Source organism: Chiloscyllium plagiosum, unplaced genomic scaffold (assembly GCF_037043375.1).
Source record: "Chiloscyllium plagiosum isolate Xiang-an unplaced genomic scaffold, Cpla_swu_hap1 HiC_scaffold_9, whole genome shotgun sequence".
Lineage (NCBI taxonomy): Eukaryota > Metazoa > Chordata > Chondrichthyes > Orectolobiformes > Hemiscylliidae > Chiloscyllium > Chiloscyllium plagiosum.
This window is the reverse complement of record NW_028270147.1, coordinates 59,720,981-59,739,082: the sequence shown is the minus strand read 5'-3', so window position 1 is coordinate 59,739,082 and position 18,102 is coordinate 59,720,981. Positions and strand designations below refer to the sequence as shown.

Here is an 18,102-nt window from a genome sequence, read left to right as displayed (position 1 = left end):
CAAGTCTGCCAGACTAAATCTTTGCATGGGGAGAAAGTGAGGTCTGCAGATGCTGGAGATCTGAGCTGGAAATGTGTTGCTGGAAAAGCGCAGCAGGTCAGGCAGCATCCAGGGAACAGGAGAATCGACGTTTCGGGCATCCTGAAGAAGGGCTTATGCCCGAAACGTCGATTCTCCTGTTCCCTAAATCTTTGCATGCCAGGGCAGACAAATCTTGGTCACAGAGTAGGAGACCTAACTGCTACCTATATCTGCTTTGGTCCACTCAAAGCAGTTCACCAGCTGAATCTGCTATCACACATGAACAATTACTTGGAACCATAGGCGAGAGCTTGGTGAAAGTGAAGACTAAAGAGGTTAAACCACTCCAAACAATTCAGCAAACCTGCAAGAGGTATTACTCACTCTCTTATACCAAAGGCAAAGGACGTACAGAAAATATGTTTGGTTTTAACATGGTGCACATCTTTCTGATTTTGATCAGGTGATGCATTGTTGCAATATACACCTCTAAGATGTATTGTTACAATACATATCTAACCTTTATGTATGGAATATACTTTATATATAAACCAGGATTCACTCAGGTTTATAAACCAATATAAAAAAAATTGCATTGCTGAAAAAGGCATTTTGATGAAGCATTTTGTCTTACACTCAAAACATTTACAAGAATACCAATGTAAAGGGGAAACCATTTTATATTGTATGTGAAAACAGCTCTGATTGATTGCAAGTGGCCTTTAATTGGTAGAGACATTGCTATGGAGAATGCAGTTAGATGATGGCTGACAGATAACAGCCAAGCATTTTTGAAATTTTAAAAAAGTGAATTAGTTACACTCATTAACCCTATAATTATAAAACTCCCTTGCTTTAGATTAAATCAACAGGATACATGGCTTTAAACTTACAATAAAAAGTGTATAATGAAGTTCATCACAAAAAGGGCCAAATTGCATACACTAATTCCTGAAGAAGGAATTACGTCGATTCTCCTGTTCCCTGGATGCTGCCTGACCTGCTGCGCTTTTCCAGCAACACATTTCCTACACTAATTCAACGTCAACTTATCCATAAAGAAGCCTGGCAACACAAATTGAAGGTTGACTAACTTTTCCATTAAGTTCCATCCTCAACTATATTACTTGCGTTACAAGTAAAGCAAATTTCCTTGCATGTAGATCAAGCAATATATTGGTTAGGAAATATAGTTTGCACATGTAGGAAATACAGGAAATCCATTTAAGGAATCAGCTGTACAAATGGTGCAATTCTCAAAACATGCTCTTAGGTTTTCAAACTTGGAGAATAACATTTCTAAAGGAAGTCTGTCAAATGATGGACTAAACAAAGATTCACCTCAGTATGGTGCCACATCTTAAATATAAATATTTATTTATGGCTTACAATCCTGACTTCAGTGTGAATTATGTTGAGGACCGGATATTAGTGCTATAAGATCTATATACGCAAGTGTCACACGTGCTCCAAAGTAACAAGCTATCCTGAGAAAACAGATAAAAAAGGTACATCATGAACCAAATCAGATGCATTGAACTAATTTCATGTAAAAGAGTTAGTCTGTAAAGAGAAATATGTTAAAAAAAATACTCACTAAATGCAGTGGTCTTAAAGGAAACTGGTTAAGAAGTTCTTTCTATTCTAAATGCTTCACAGATGTCTGAAAAATAGAAAATTGCAAAGATAACTGTAAATAGTCAATACTAATACTGGCCTTGATTATAAAAACAGTGCTCAGATTGTCCCCTTAAACACATCTTTAGTGAATAAGGAACCACACAAAATATTCAATAATCCAGTTTAAGGTCTTCTATCAACTGAAATCCTTAACACATTTAAAATAATTTAATCCAGCACTAATAGTTAAATCTATCATTGTTCATTGCTTAATACATACTACAGGATCTGAAAATATTAAGAATATTACACCTATTAGACAACCTCAGGCTAAAGCATCTGTGACAAATCTACTTTCAAACTAATCTCCCTGTCTCAGACACAATCCTTTGGGCTTCCACTTCAGGTTCGAGTCCCGAGATCACCAAGAATTTCAATACTAGATGCACAGTACCTTTCACAGGTTGGGGCAAGCTAGTGTGGTGGGACATTCAGATTCTTGCATGCTCATTCCACTGTCTGGCCTCCATTTGGGCCTGTCCAAGATTCTGAAAATGACCGACACCTTCATGCATGTTTCTTCTCCAATTCGAGTGGTCTTGGACTAGGAATTCCCATGGGTTGGAGGGGATATTGCATTTTTCTAGGGAAGCTTTTACATTTGGTTAAGTTCATGAATAGAAAAGGTTTGAATGGATATTGGCCAAGCATAGACAGGTGGGCCTAGTTTAGTTTGGGAACATGATCGACGTGGTCTGTTTCCATGCTGTATGACTATGATTTATGTCCTTGAAGTGCCACCTCTTCCTTCCTGGTGGCCACTTACAATAACAAAGCTTGAAACTAGACAGCTGATTTTGGACATCTTGTGCCAGGCATGTGGATGATGTGGCCAATCCAAAGTAGATGATAGGCCGTACGTAATGCCTCGACAGTGGAGATGTTGACCACAGAAGTGCAGAGAAAGATGGAGTCAGTTAAAGCAGCAGGCAATGGGCTGGGGATTGGGATGGGGAGGCAGAGCCCGGAACTTAGACCTGGGAGCTACAAGGTAAAAATGCACAGGAAATACAAATGTAGTCTGCACAAGAGGATAGTTACATAGTCTCAACAGCCCTCTGAAATAAAATTTCAGAGATTCACCACCCACAAAAAAAATTCCTCCTCATTTGTGTCCTAACTTGGATGACCTCTTACTCAGAGATTATGCCGTTTAGTTCTAGACCCTCCCGCAAAGGCAGAAAACCTCTAAATATCTAACCTTGCAAAAGCTTTAAGAATCTTTTAATTAAACAGAACTACAGATGCTAGAAATCAAACAAAAACAGGAATTGTTGTAGAAACTCTCTAGATCGAATAGAATTGTGGAATTGTGGAGTTAATGCTTCAAGTCTGGTGACTCTTCATCAGATCAGAACTCTCAAGAATCATTGGACTCAAAACATTAATGGTTTTCTCCCGATAGATGTTGCCAGACATGCTAAGTTTCTCTGGCAATTTCTGTTTTGCCCCGATGAATGGTCTATGTTGAGTCATTCATTCTCATTTTTCTAAACATCAAATGAGTACAGATCCAACCTATTCAACCTCGCCTCAAAAAAAAACACAAATTCTCCATTCCTGGGATCAACCTACTGACTGTTTTCTCATCAACCAACGAAGTCAGTATACCTTTCCTCAGATAATGGGATGAAAACTATACACAATGGTCTAGCTCTTCATCAGGAAAAAAGCTACATTTCGGGCAAAAGCCCTTAATGGTCTAGCTAGTGACTTATAAAATTTTAGCAAAATTTCCTTTTTCAAAAAAATATTCATTGCCTATGAAAATAAAGATAATGATTTTTGGCCTTTATAGCCTGAACTTCCATGCTAAATTTTTTTTGAGGACTGCTAAATTTGTCTATGCTGCACCCTTCTGTAGTCATTCTCCATTTAAATAATAATTCACAAGAAATAGGAACAGGAGTAGGTAGTTTGGCCTCTCAAGCCTGCTCCACTATTCGGGAGGATCCATCTGACATTCCTCACATTTACTTTCCTACTCTCCCCCCATAATCCTCGATTCTCCTACTGATCAAGGATCTATCTCAGCCTTGAATATACACAAGAACGCTGCCCACAGCTTTCTGTGGCAAAGAGTTCCAAAGACATTCAGCCCTCAGAAGAACTTCCTCATCTCAGTCATAAATTAGCACCCCTTTATTCTGAGATTATGCCCTCTGGTCCTAGACTCTCCAGTGAGGAGAAATGTCCTCTCAGCATGTGCCTTGTCAAAGCCCTTAAGAATCCTCTAGATTTCAATGAGATCACCTCTCTTCCTCCTTCTCATTTAGCTTGACAATGTCCCCTGCAGACTCTTGGCATCTTCTTTAGCAGTTGCCTCAGAACATAAAAACTCAGAGCAGGAGTCAGCCATCTGGCCCTGCAAGACTGAGCTGCTATTCAGTAGGATCATGGCTGATCTTTTTGTGGCCTCAGCTCCACTTACCCACCTTCTCACTGAGAGATTAGATTCCCTACAGTGTGGAAACAGGCCCTTCAGTCCAACAACCCCAAAGAGTAAGCCACCCAGACTCATTCCCCTACCCTATATTTACCCGACTAATGCGCCTAACACCATGGACAATTTAGCATGGCAAATTCAACTGATCTGCACATCTTTGGATCGTGGGAGGAAACCGGAACACCCAGAGGAAACTCTTGCAAACACTGAGAAACATGCAAATTCCCCACACACAGTCACGAGAGGTGGGAATCGAACTTGGATCCCTTGCGCTGTGAGGCAGCAGTACTAATCACTGAGCCACCCTTAATTCCTTTATTGTTCAAAAAATATTAGCTTTGAAAGCATTTACTGAGGAAACTTCAACTACTTCACTCAGAGGGTTGTAAATCTATGGAATTCCCTGCCCAGTGAAGAAGTTCCTCTTCAATTCAGTCCTAAGTCTGTTCCCTTAATTTTGAGGCTATGTCCTCTTATTCTAGTTTCACCCACCAGTGGAAACATCCTCTCTACTTCTATCGCATCTATTCCATTCATAATTGTATGTTTCTACAAGACTCCCCCATCATTCTTCTAAGTTCCAATGAATATAATTGCAGTCTACTCAATCTCTCCTCACCAGCCAACTTCCTCAACTCCAGAAACAATCTAGTGAACCTCCTCTGCACTCACTCTGGTGCAAGTACATCCTTTCTCAAGTAAGGAGACCAAAATGCATGCAATACTCCAGGTGTGGCCTTACCAGCACCCTATACAGCTGCAGTGTAACCTCCCTGCTTTTAAACTCAATCCCTCAAGCAATGATGGACGAAATTCCATTTGCCTTCTTAATTACCTGATCAACCTTGCGTGATTCATGCACACGAACACTCAGGTCCCTCTGCACAGCAGCATACTGCAATTTGTTTTTTAACTATTCAAGTAATCGGGTTTTTTTTTACTATTATTCCTACTAAAATGAATGACTTGACATTTATTAACATTGTACTCCATCTATCAGACCTTTCCCCACTCACTTAAAACCATGTCCCTCACTTAAAATCATTACGTAATCATTAAAAACACGGAAATAGGGAAATAGAAAAAACACACCGGATCATCAACGCCACACTCACAGGAATCCAATTCACGAGAGAAGAAGGATAGCCAACTCCCATTCCTAGACGTGATGGTACAGAGAACACCGAACGGAGAATTCATTACAAGGGTATACAGGAAAGCCACACACACAGACCAAGTCCTAAACTATGAAAGTAACCACCCCAACACACACAAACTAAGCTGCATCAGGACACTATTCAAAAGGGCCACAACACACTGCAGTACACCAGAACTGCAAAAAGAAGAAGAGGAACACCTATACAAGGTATTCGCCAAAAACGGATACCCGCGCAACTTCATCAACAGATGCCTAAGAGAAAGACCACGGAACGAGGACATACCACAACCAAAAGGACTAGCCACACTACCATACATCAGGAGCATCTCGAAACTGACAGCCAGACTACTGCGACCCCTAGGACTCATAACGGCACACAAACCAACAGCCACGCTCAGACAACAACTCACCAGAACGAAGGACCCGATACCAAACATGAGCAAGACGAATGTAGTGTACAAAATACCATGCAAGGACTGCACTAAACACTATATAGGACAAACAGGAAGACAGCTAACAATCCGCACACATGAACATCAACTAGCCACGAAACGACACGACCAGCTATCCTTAGTAGCCACACACGCAGACAAGCAACATGAATTCGACTGGGACAACACTACTATCATAGGGCAAGCCAGACAGAGAACAGCCAGGGAATTCCTAGAGGCACGGCATTCATCCACAAACTCCATCAACAAACACACCGACCTGGACCCAATATACCAACCACTACAGCGGACAGCTGAAACTGACAACCGGAAGCGGCAGGGACAGACCACTATAAACACTGGAGGAAACATCAAAGAAGCGCTTCGCAGGAGGCTCCCAAGCACTGATGATGTCGCCTAGCCAGGGGATGAAACGTTTGCAACAAAAACCTCCAGCTCGGCGAACAGAACCACAACAACCTTCTGTTTGCAAGTGAGCATATTTAAATTCATTTAATTATTTAACTAAACTCTCCGTATTCCTGATCACTTAACTGTCAATTTAATATAAAACAATGCCTGCCCAATGCAAGTTCAAGGTGGTGGCCTTCAGACACAATTTCACACATTTGCCAAATAACTTGTTATGCTGTGGTAAACTTCCCAACCAACAAATACTAAAATTCTGTAACATTTGTTTAAACCACAAGCTGTCTGTAACTTAGAGGTTGGATGCTTTTACAAGCGTAATAGTGCATTGGCGAAGCAGGCTGAACAGTTATAAATTAAATCTGGGACGTGTAGCAGCAGATTCTAACTTGCATACCTTGGTACTTGTGTAAAAGGAGGGGTTATGGTCAATGTCACCGCTAGATGGAACCAACCTCACTTGCATGTATAACAGCTACTTCCTTGGCTCAACATACATTTATTTTTGATTACACCTATGGAGATGCCTTGGGATGTTTTCAGTATTAGAGGTGGTTTAAAACTTCGCTGTTTGTGCAGGGGAAAATCACAGATTCCTAATGTCTGTGCAAAACAGTTGAATCTTCTAAGTTAAAAATGACTTAAATGGGTAGAAAATAGCAACTGATATGATGTCACAGGTACATCTGCTCATGCGCAGATGAATCACAGTACCATAACTGCATTGGGAACACACACAACAGCACAATCGGTCCATTCATATCTACTGATCCCAAGTGAATTTTTGTAACTTGGGGGTTTTACTACTCTAAATGAGTATTAAATAGCATTTGTTCCTTACCGAAGAAATTAAAAGTAAGCAATAACCTTAACTGTTTACACCACAGAATCTAAATCGTCACATAATCTGGACTGAGGCTCAACTTGACCTCAGAACAAAGTTATTTTTGATTGCCGGTTATGGTGAATGCAGTAGCTATTGGGTTCATCAAATCCACATTGTGAAGTGTTGCTGGTGATTGCATGATAGATATCATGATTTTGCACATATGCAAGCTGTGCTCTACCTCAGAGCAGCATTTGGCATGAACAAAACCAGCTGCTGCACTGATGTCATTTTGAACAGGAAACTTACTATCTTACCTGACCCAGTCTATATGCAACTCCAGAAATTCAACGATGTGACCGATTGTGAAATGGCCAAGTCACTGATTTGCTTCAAACTGCTACTCAGCCAAACCTTCTCAAGAGCAATGAAGACAGGGCTAAAGAACAGCAATGTCCACATACGAAAGAATGTAAAAGAAAATCTGGATTAGCACAGCCTCCCTTATTAGTTCAATTAGTAATACAAAATATTTGTTGCTTTTCTTCAGTCAGAATGAGGGCGTTGCTAGCTAAACCAGCATTGGTTGACCATCATTAATTGTCCAGAGGGTCGTTAAGCATCAACCATATTCTGTTGGTCTGGAGTCACATGTGGGCCAGACTAGATAAGGTAGGCAGTTGCTTTCCCCAAAGAACATTAATGAACCAAATGGATTGTTCCTGATAATTGACAGTGGTCATTATTAGATTCAATTCCAGATATTTTTCATTGAATTCAAATTCCACCATCTGCCACGGTGGGATTTGATTCTGGGTCAGAACACTACCTGGGTCTCTGGATTCACAGTCTAGTGAGATCATTAGGCAATCACCTCCCCCAACCTTACTCTGTGAAATTCTAATATGTGCTTCATTTATACAGGTTAAAGCTTATGAGATACTTGATCCACAGGTGTGGCAAACTGAGGTCACCAACTTAATTGCAACTTCATTCTCCAAATAGATCTCTGCTACTCAAGAGTAACTGGTCAGCTTCTGGAAAGTCTCAGCCTACGCATACTCACGAAAATGCCAACATGATAACTATTCTATTTCTGCTCCCACACCATTACATCTAGTGCTCACTGCCCTCAGGATCTGTCCCTTCTCATTTTCTCTCATCTACAAGATGATCTCTTGACAGCATGCTAATTTGCAAAAACACACTGACAGTATCCAATTCTAACCTACCACTTCTCTCAACTCGATCACTCTTATTAAATTAACAGACTGCTTATCCAACATTCAATATCAGATGAAGAGTTTCTTCAGTTAAATAGAGAAGATTGATACCACTGTTTTTGACCCACTCCAAACTTTGATTCCTAGCAACTGTCTGAGCTTAAATTGTTCATTAACTAGAGGTCACACGTGACACAAAGATGAACTTTAGACCATCCTGAATGTCTAACTTTGTCCAATTTCACTTCTGCCTTCATCCATCTGTTGTTGAAGCCTTCAATCTTTTCTTTCATATTTCTATATTTAACTATTCCAACACCCTCCTGGCTAGGCTACATTCCATAAACCTTAAGTTATTGAAAACTCTGCTGCCTCTACCTTGCCCACGTATCAATCCTATGCTCGCTGACCTACAATGTCCCCTAATCAAGCACCATTATTATTTTAAGAACTGCAATCCCGCTTTTCAAATCCCTCCATGGCTTCACTACTTCATGCCTCAGTCTCAAGACCCATAATCCACCTGGATACTGCGTTCTGCTAATTCTCACCTCTAGTGAGTCCCTGATGTTAACTGCATCACCAATGTCTGGGCCTTCAGTTACCTTGGCTCTAAGTTTTGGAATTGCTTCCCTACACCTATCTCTCGAGTGTGAAATGTCCCATGACCCTCGTCAAAGCAGACCTAGGGCTTCTTCTTGGTGCCCTGGCCTATATGTATAGATCAACCAACATCATTAAAATAAATGTAGTGGCCATTGATCTTTGTCGGACCTTGCAGTGCACAAATCAGTTCTTACATTTGTCTGCATTACAATAGTGACCAAAATTCAAAAGTACTCCATAAGATGCCCCAAATTATACTGCGGAGTCAGATCACAAAAGCAGGTATACAAATGCAAACTGCTTTCTTTACTTGTTACACCAGTTTAATGTGATTTACTCCTTAACCGTTTCCATCCCCCAACTCAACCCAACCCTATCTTCCGCATAAAAAACAATTTTCCTGGCTACCATCAGTTCTGAGGAAGGGTATCCAGACTGGAAACTTTAACTCTGACTGCCCTCACTAAGCTTTTCCAGCAATTTTTGTTTTTATTTCAATGAAACCCTAGGCAGTCTTTCATATGACAAATGGCCAACTCCTATCCTTATGTTTTTAGATTAGATTACTTACAGTGTGGAAACAGGCCCTTCGGCCCAACAAGTCCACACCGACCCGCCGAAGCGCAACCCACCAGACCCATTCCCCTACATTTACCCCTTCACCTAACACTACGGGCAATTTAGCATGGTCAATTCATCTAACCTGCACATTTTTGGATTGTGGGAGGAAACCGGAGCATCCGGAGGAAACCCACGCAGACACGGGAAGAATGTGCAAACTCCACACAGGGAGTCGCCTGATGCGAGAATTGAACCTGGGTCTCTGGCGCTGTGAGGCAGCAGTGTTAACCACTGTGCCACCGTGCCGCCCACAAAGTAATTATAAAGTTTTACCCTTTATAATGTTATGACTCACTCTGGTAACGTGCTATAAAGAGGCCTGCTATTCCTTACCAAAAGTTTTCTTTTAAAGAAGGAACACACAGTAGTTAAGTTACCTGGTTTTCAGACCAAGGTTGATGGGAAGCACAGACTAGGTTTCTGTACTTAGTAAAAGTACTTAGACTACAGTTACGGGTAAACTGGTATAACGCATTGTCATATAACACTACTAACTCAGCTCTTATCCTCTTAAAAACCACCACTATACACAAAAGGAAAATAGGTTATTAAAAAGGTAGAAAAACTGAAAAGTTAATTCAGTATCCTTGTTTCTTGAATCCGGTATTCTTCAGTTAGCCAGCTCCTTACTTTTCAGTTATCTTTCACTGGAGTCTTCTACTGATTTGTAACATGTGTAGAATGACAGTCACTTTAAAAATATCCCTGATTTATAAACTGAAAAGTCAAATTCACAACAACCATTACAGGAAAAGTTACTGGTTTTCTTCAGTGAAACTCAAGTTTTTACTGCACAGAAAAGGCAGCTTCTGCTAGGGAGAATAACTACACACTTGTGCTTGTATACCTCCCTCTGCAGCTTGTTTCCAGTTCCAATCTACTCAGTTAGTGGAGAATCAGCTTCACTTGCAAACAATGTTTTGACTGCTGATTGTTTGAACGTTGCTTTTGTAGCTGTGGGTTCTTGCAGAGTTCATAATAGGTATCAAATTCTTTACTGTGAAATTATGCACCCATTCGATAAATCCCCACATATAAACAAAATAGTTCTCTCATTGCAGTCCAGTTTTTAAAAGAAAAAAAAAGTCCTTATAATAAACTGTCATTCAAAACTTTATTGCCTGCGTGCTAATTCACTTGTGTTCACTGACTCAAATTAGCTCCAATTAAATTAAGACAAATCATCAATTACTCAAACAGCAAAATAGTGAATGCTTGCTATGTTCTTCCAGCTGCCTGTGGAAGAACAATCTTTGAATTCCAGCATCTGCAATTCCTTTTGTCTCTCAGCATGAAGCTGGTTTGGTAATCAGTAGAGGTCTTGGTGTCGAGACTCCTAGGGTGGGAGTGAGCGAACACCAGTGATGTAGGTTGACTGTAAGACATAGGAGCCTTGGATATCACCGGGACAGAAATGGTTGTTGGATGTTCCAGTGTTCAGATGTTTCAAAAAGGGACAGGGTGGGGGTGGGGGTGGGGGTGGGGGTGGGGGTGGGGGTGGGGACAGAAGTAGTAAAATAAGTGGGAGAGTGACATTGCTAATCAGGAATAGTATCATAGCTGCAGAAAGGGAGGTCATCACAGAGGGTTTGTCTACAGAGTTAGTATGGGTGAAAGTCAGAAATAGGAAAGCAGCAGTCACTTTATTGGGAGTTTTTTTTTTTTTTTTTACAGACCTCCCCAATAGCAACAGAGACGCGGAGGAGCAGATTGGGAGGCAGATTTTGGAAAGGTGCAGAACACCAATGGTGGTTTAGTAGTTAGCACTGCTGCCTCACAGCGCCAGGGTCTTAGATTCGATTGTAGCTTTGGGTGATTGTCAGTGTGGAGTTTGCACGCTCTTCCCACATGTGTGGGTTTCCTGCCACAGTCCAAAAACATGTAGGCCAGGTGGATGGTCCCTGGGAATTACAAGAGTAAGGGATGGGATGCCCCTCAGAGGGGTTGAATGGTCTGGCCTTATGCTGTAGCAATTCTACAAACATCTAGGGAGTTAATTATAATCTGGGCGGCACGGTGGCTCAGTGGCTAGAACTGCTGCCTCACAGCACCAGGGACCCCGGTTCGAATCCAGCCTCAGGCGATGTGGAGTTTACACATTCTCCCAGTGTCTGTGTGGGTTTCCTCCGGGTACTCCGGTTTCCTCCCACAGTCCAAAGATGCGCAGGCTAGGTGAATTAGCCATGCTAAATTGTCCAGTGTTCAGGGATGTGTAGGCTAGATGTATTAGTCAGGGGAAATGTAGAATAATAGGGGAATGGGTCTGGGTGGGATACTCTTCAGAGGGTCGGTGTCAACTTGTTGGGCCAAATGACCTGTTTCCACACTGTAGAGATTCTATGATTCACTCTATAAGAGAGTTGCAATGCAACACTTAATCAACAATGTACTTACGCATGTCCAGTTTCAATTCTACTGGGATAAATGAGCTCCAGATTCCATTATATCCAAACAAGGACAGGGATGAATTCCAGAAGGATGGAAAAAAAAATGACAAGACTGGGACTTTTCTCACTGGAGCGTCGGAGGTGGCGGGCTGACCTTATTGAGGTTTATAAAATTATGAGGGGCAGAGATAGAGGGAATAGCAAATGTTTTTTTTTCTTTAGGATGGGGATGTTCAAAACTAGAGGGCTTTTTTTTTTAAAAACGAGAGTGACAGAGAGGAGACTTTTGAGAGCTGGTTCAGTAGAATAGTAGGGACAGAAACCTGAGTGGAAGGACTGCAATCTTTGGGAAAGTATCAGAACAAATTCAGGAGGGAACATCTTAGCTGAGGACTTTGGAATGGGAGGTTGAATGAGGATTGCAGTTTACTAGAACAGAATCAAGTTTGTTGGTTTTTGGGGGGGAGCAGAGAGGGACAAAATCTGAAGAGGGAGAGAATTAATATTTATAACAACTAACTTACGGACAGAGGGTGGGATATAATGGTGGCCAACAGTTTACTTGTAACAGAACATAGATTCCATGGATAAGTGGCTTTTTTTTTAATTCATTCATGGGGTGTGGACATCAACGGCTAGGTAAGCGTTTCTTTTTAACTCCTAGGAGTTGGACATTGCTGGCTGGCAAGTGTTTATTGCCCATCCTAATTGTTCTTAAGTCAAAGGGATATAGTTAATCAATTAGATTGTCTTTTTGTGCCAGAATGGCCATTTCTAATGTAAGAGATGTGAATATTACTTTCCACCTACTGATTATACAGAACCTCCTGCATATACATACAAGTTCTGGATTAATGGTGCTGGAAGAGCACAGTTCAGGCAGCATCCAAGGAGCAGCGAAATCGACGTTTCGGGCCAAAGCCCTTCATCAGGAATAAAGGCAGAAAGCCTGAAGCGTGGAGAGGTAAGCTAGAGGAGGGTGGGGGTGGGGAGAAAGTAGCATAGAGTACAATAGGTGAGTGGGGGAGGGGATGAAGATGATAGGTCAGGAAAGAGAGGGTGGAGTGGATAGGTGGAAAAGGAGATAGGCAGGTAGGACAAGTCCGGACAAGTCATGGGGACAGTGCTGAGATGCAAGTTTGGAACTAGGGTGAGGTGGGGGAAGGGGAAATGAGGAAACTGTTGAAGTCCACATTGATGCCCTGGGGTTGAAGTGTTCCAAGGCGGAAGATGAGGCGTTCTTCCTCCAGGCGTCTGGTGGTGAGGGAGCGGCGGTGAAGGACGCCCAGGACCTCCCATGTCCTCGGCAGAGTGGGAGGGGTGAGTTGAAATGTTGGGCCACGGGGACAAGTTGCCTCACGAACTGAAGAGTTGCTGCTTGTACTAAAAGCTGTTTAATCATCAGACAACATCAGTTTTGACATCTGATAGCAAGATTATTTGGTGAAGTAACGGAGGATGTTATGTGGTAGGGTGACAGTAGAGGATGTTGGTGAGGCCTCTTCTGGAGTACCGAATACAGTTTTAATTGCCCAGTTATAAGAAGGATATTATTAAACTGTAGAGGGTTCAGAAAGATTTGCCAGAATGTTGCTGGGAATGGACGGTTTGAGTTATAAAGAGAGGCTGGATAGGCTAGGAATCTTTTCACGAGAGCATAGAATTGAATTGAATTTATTGTCTGTGTAAGAGGTTGTACAGGTTTCTTAAATTATGTGCATAGATAGGTTGATAGCAAAAGCCTTTTCCCTACTGTGGGGGAGTTCAAAAAGAGGGGCCATATTTTTAAAAGGTGAGAGGACAAGGACGTAAAAAGGATACAACGAGCAACTTTTATTTTACATACAGAGGTTCGTTTATGGAATGAACTGCCAGAGGAACAGGTGGATGTAGATATAGTTACAACATTTAAAAGACATTTGGACAAGTTCATGAATAGGAAAGGCTTGGAGGGAAAAGGATCAAGCGCAGTCAAGTGGGACGAGTTTAGTTTGGGGACATGGTTGAAGCAAAAGGAGCGTTTCCTCGCTGTATGACTGAAATAGAAAACAAAAGGACTGCTTTAAAGTCAAGGATTGTGGAAAGAATAGCTGCAATTTTTAAAAAGCAAGTTACTAAAATACATCATAAATTGTGTTTACATTGCGACAATGTTCAAGTTCAGGATGATACCAGATGTACAGAAAGTGAGATGTAGCCAGCAACAAATAGCCAAAGGGTTTGTAGAGTGGTGACTTGTTGCTGATGACAAAGGCCAACCTGACAGCAACTAATTAGTGCCTGGGGAGCTAAACAGCCTGAGGGTGTGAGTAATACTGGCAGAAACCTTCAGGCCACCAAAAGGGTGTCTTGCTTTTTGCAGGGAAATAAGAATGACTGACTAAAGAAAGGTAGTTTATTTCCCCTCAACAATTGTTGTAAGTTATAACTTTTAACTAGAAACTAAGAGACTTTGCAATTAGTGTTCCAGTCACATGTGCCTCATGGGAAGAAATGATAAAGGCCTGGTGAAGGGATTGAAGAATAGCAAATCATGGCAAGCAAAAGGATAATCCCACTGAATGTTTTCGACTGGTGTCATTGAACTGCTTTCCCAGTTTGTTTTCTTTCCACCTATAATATAATTTTGTTTTGTGTCTGTATACAAGAGTGTCAGGGAAATTGAGAATGGAGTTAAAGTCTTAACTAGTAGAGTTATATGTTAACACTTCATATTTGTTTACCAGTGGTTAGAAACTATCTGTAATAAATAATAGTTCCTGTTAAGTACAGAAGTCTGGTTTGCATTGTTATCTGTTAACCTGGATCTAAAAATATGTAAATTAAATAAATCAGCCTGGACTCACTGATCTACATTGGCTGCTAGCTAGGCAAAATCTTGGTTTAAAATTCACATCTCTCTACGCCATTAAACCCTATTCTATTTCTATCATCTATTTTAGTCTCCAAATCCTACAATGTTTGCATCGCCCCAATTCTGCCCGCATAAGCATCCCGAATTTTAAAATTGCTTCATCATTAGTGGCCAACCCTGAAGTTGCTCAGGTTCGAAACCTTTTTCTGCATCTTTCTGCACAACTCTACTACTATTTTCCTTCTTAAAAGAGGATCCTTAAAATATTACATCTCTGACCAAGCTTTTCATTTATCTGACCCAAAATCTCTTAATGGCGTGGCATTATATTAAGTTTCATAAAGTTCGCATGAAGTGCTTTGGAAACTTGTTTTAGAGTCAGATGTACAGCATGGAAACAGACCCTTCAGTCCAACTCGTCCATGCCGACCAGATATCCCAACCCAACCTACTTCCACCTGCCAGCACTCGGCCCATATCCCTCCAAACCATTCCTATTCATATATCCATCCAAATGCCTCTGAAATGTTGCAATTGTACTAGCCTCCACCACTTCCTCTGGCAGCTCATTCCATATCCGTACCACCCTCGGTGTGAAAAAGTTGCCCCTTAGGTCTCTTTTATACCTTTCCCCTCTCACCCTAAACCTGTGCCCTCTAGTTCTGGACTCCCCCACCCCAGGGAAAAGACTTTACCTATTTACACTTTCCATCTCACAATTTTGTAAACCTCTAAGGTCACCCCTTAGCCTCCGACGCTCCAGGGAAAACAGCCCCAGTCTATTCAGCCTCTCCCTATATTGCAAATCCTCCAACTCTGGCAACATTCTTGTAAATCTTTTCTGAACCCTTTCAAGTTTCACAACATCTTTCCGATAGGAAGGAGACCAGGATTGCACGCAATATTCCAACAGTAGCCTAACCAATGTCCTGTCAAGCCGCAACATGACCTCCCAACTCCTGTACTCAATTCTCTGACCAATAAAGGAAAGCATACCAAACGTCTTCTTCACTATCCTATCCACCTGCGACTCCACTTTCAAGGAGCTATGAACCTGCACTTCAAGGTCTCTTTGTTCAGCAACACTCCCTAGGACCTTACCATTAAGTGTATAAGTCCTGCTAAGATTTGCTTTCCCAAAATGCAGCACTTCACATTTATCAGAATTAAACTCCAGTTGCCACTTCTCAGCCCATTGGCCATCTGATCAAGATCCTGTTGTACTCTCAGGTAACCCTCTTCACTGTCCACTACATATCCAATTTTGGTGTCATCTGCAAACTTACTAACTGTATCTCTTATGCTTGCATCCAAATCATTTATGCAAATGACAAAAAGTAGAGGACCCAGCACCGATCCTTGTGGCACTCCACTGGTCACAGGCCTCCAGTCTGAAAAACAACCCTCCACCACCATCCTCTGTCTTCTACCTTTGATCCAATTCTGCATCTTTCCAGATCTAACCTTGCTAATCAGTCTCCGATGGGGAATCTTGTCGAACGCCTTTCTGAAGTTATATTAAAAAGTATTATTTAAACATAGGTGGTTGAATCTACACCAACATGCTGAGGTTTCCAATGATCAATAACAACTCTACCAGCTGTATGAATATTGTGACAACAAAAAACAGGTCAGTGGCTAGAAAGTCTGCAGCAGGTACTAACTTCCTAATTCCCCAGTCTGTCCATTTAAAAAGCAAAAGTCAGGAATGCAATGGAATACACTCCACTTTCTTGTTTGAGGTTGCAGCAACACTCAGGAAACTTAATAGCGACAAAGGTAAAGCAAGCCCACCTGATCAGCACTCTAAGCTTCACCTTCAAAGTTTACTCCCACACCACCATCCAGTGGCTTACACTTGTACTATCTGCAATATGTGCTGTAGAATTCAGCAAGGCTCCTTCAACAGCACCTTCCAAACACAATGTTTACCATTTGGGAGGATAATGACAATAGATGCATGGAAACCTTCAAGTTACACACTATCCTGATGTGAAAATATATTGCCATTACTTTATTGGCTCTGGATCAAAAGCATGAAATACCCTACCTCCCAGTTCCTGTCAGTCAGTTAGCATATTCATACATGAATTGTACAGGTTCAAGAAACAGGCTCAACATTATCTTTTCAAGGCCAAATAAGGGCAAGCCACAAATGATAGCCTTGCCATTGTAACCCATTTCCCATGAATGAATAAAAATAAAAGCAACATGTCTTTTAAAATTCTAATTCTTGTCCCAAAACACCTCACAACTTTACCCTCTAACTTTCTCAAGCCCCACAATCCAAGATATCAGCACTGTGAGAGAGTTTTGAGGAGATTTGTAGCTCGGGTTGAGGTTCTGGACATATGTTTACTTGCTGAGCTAAAAGGCTCATTTTCAGACGTTTCATCACCATACTAGGTAACATCTTCAGTGAGCCTCCAGATGACAGACTACTGACGATTCCTGCTTTCTATTTATATGCTTGGGTTTCTTTGGGTTGGTGATGTCCTCTCCTGTGGTGACATCCTCTCCTGCTCTTTTTCTCAGGGTGGTAAATCAGGTCCAAGTCAAAGAACAGGAAATGACATCAGCACTGTATCATCTGAAGGCTCACTGAAAATGTTATCTAGTATGGTGACGAAACATCTGAAAATGAACCTTCCAGCTCAGTGAGCAAACCTACATCCAAATCAGCACCATGTTAATTCAGGAGGTAGGCAAGAACCTACCTCCTAAAATTTATCAACCATTCTAGCTTGCTTCCTCCTTCAAGACCAAGTCAAAAAGTGTGGCGCTGGAAAAGCAGCAGGTCAGGCAGCAGCCAAAGAGTTCTCCTTCAAGACACCCCTCTTTGACCGAACATCTTCAGGGGCAGAGTCAAATTTTGTTTAATGAAGCTAGGGTGAAGCATTGTGGATTTGATATTCCAGTGATAATGTAAAAGATGCAAGGACATGTATTTATATCCTGCAAAGCATCAGTTTCTTTAACATTCCTTACGCAATTTAAAATTTGACAGAAGGAACTAAATTACCTAATGCACAGATCATAATGAATCAGAACAACAATAAAGATACGGAACAGGCATTCACAACAGCCAGCTGATGAGGATATGGATGCAGACTTCAGCCTTCTTGAAGAGGATGCTTTTAAATAGGATACACTATTGAACTAAATGGGCAGTGTACCTTAGAACTTCACCAAATGAAAGTTATTGTGCAGGTTTCCAGGATTTTATTTCTCTCATGCAAGATTCTGATGTGTGAAAGTTAAACACTGCAATTGAGGATATGGTCACTTCAAGCTCATCTACATCAGCCTGTACAAAAAAACCCCAAAAGAACTGCAGATAGTGGAAATTAGAAACAAAAGCAGTAATTGCTGGAAAACCTCAACAGGTTTGGCAGCATCTGCGGAGAGAAAGCAGAATT

At 41.4% G+C, this 18,102-nt stretch overlaps 1 protein-coding gene across 2 annotated transcripts in view; it reads right to left on the bottom strand.

The window, feature by feature from the left end:
- The window catches only part of LOC122554407 (guanine nucleotide-binding protein G(I)/G(S)/G(O) subunit gamma-12), a 119,444-nt gene that overhangs the window by 79,578 nt on the left and 21,764 nt on the right, over nucleotides 1-18,102 (bottom strand). The window contains exon 2 of one of the 2 annotated variants that reach the window (XM_043699383.2): nucleotides 1,619-1,684. The exons of the other annotated variant lie outside the window; for it this stretch is intronic. The gene's annotated coding sequence lies outside the window, so the exon portion shown is untranslated. The remainder of the gene's footprint in view (nucleotides 1-1,618; nucleotides 1,685-18,102) is intronic. 2 annotated transcript variants of the gene reach the window in all.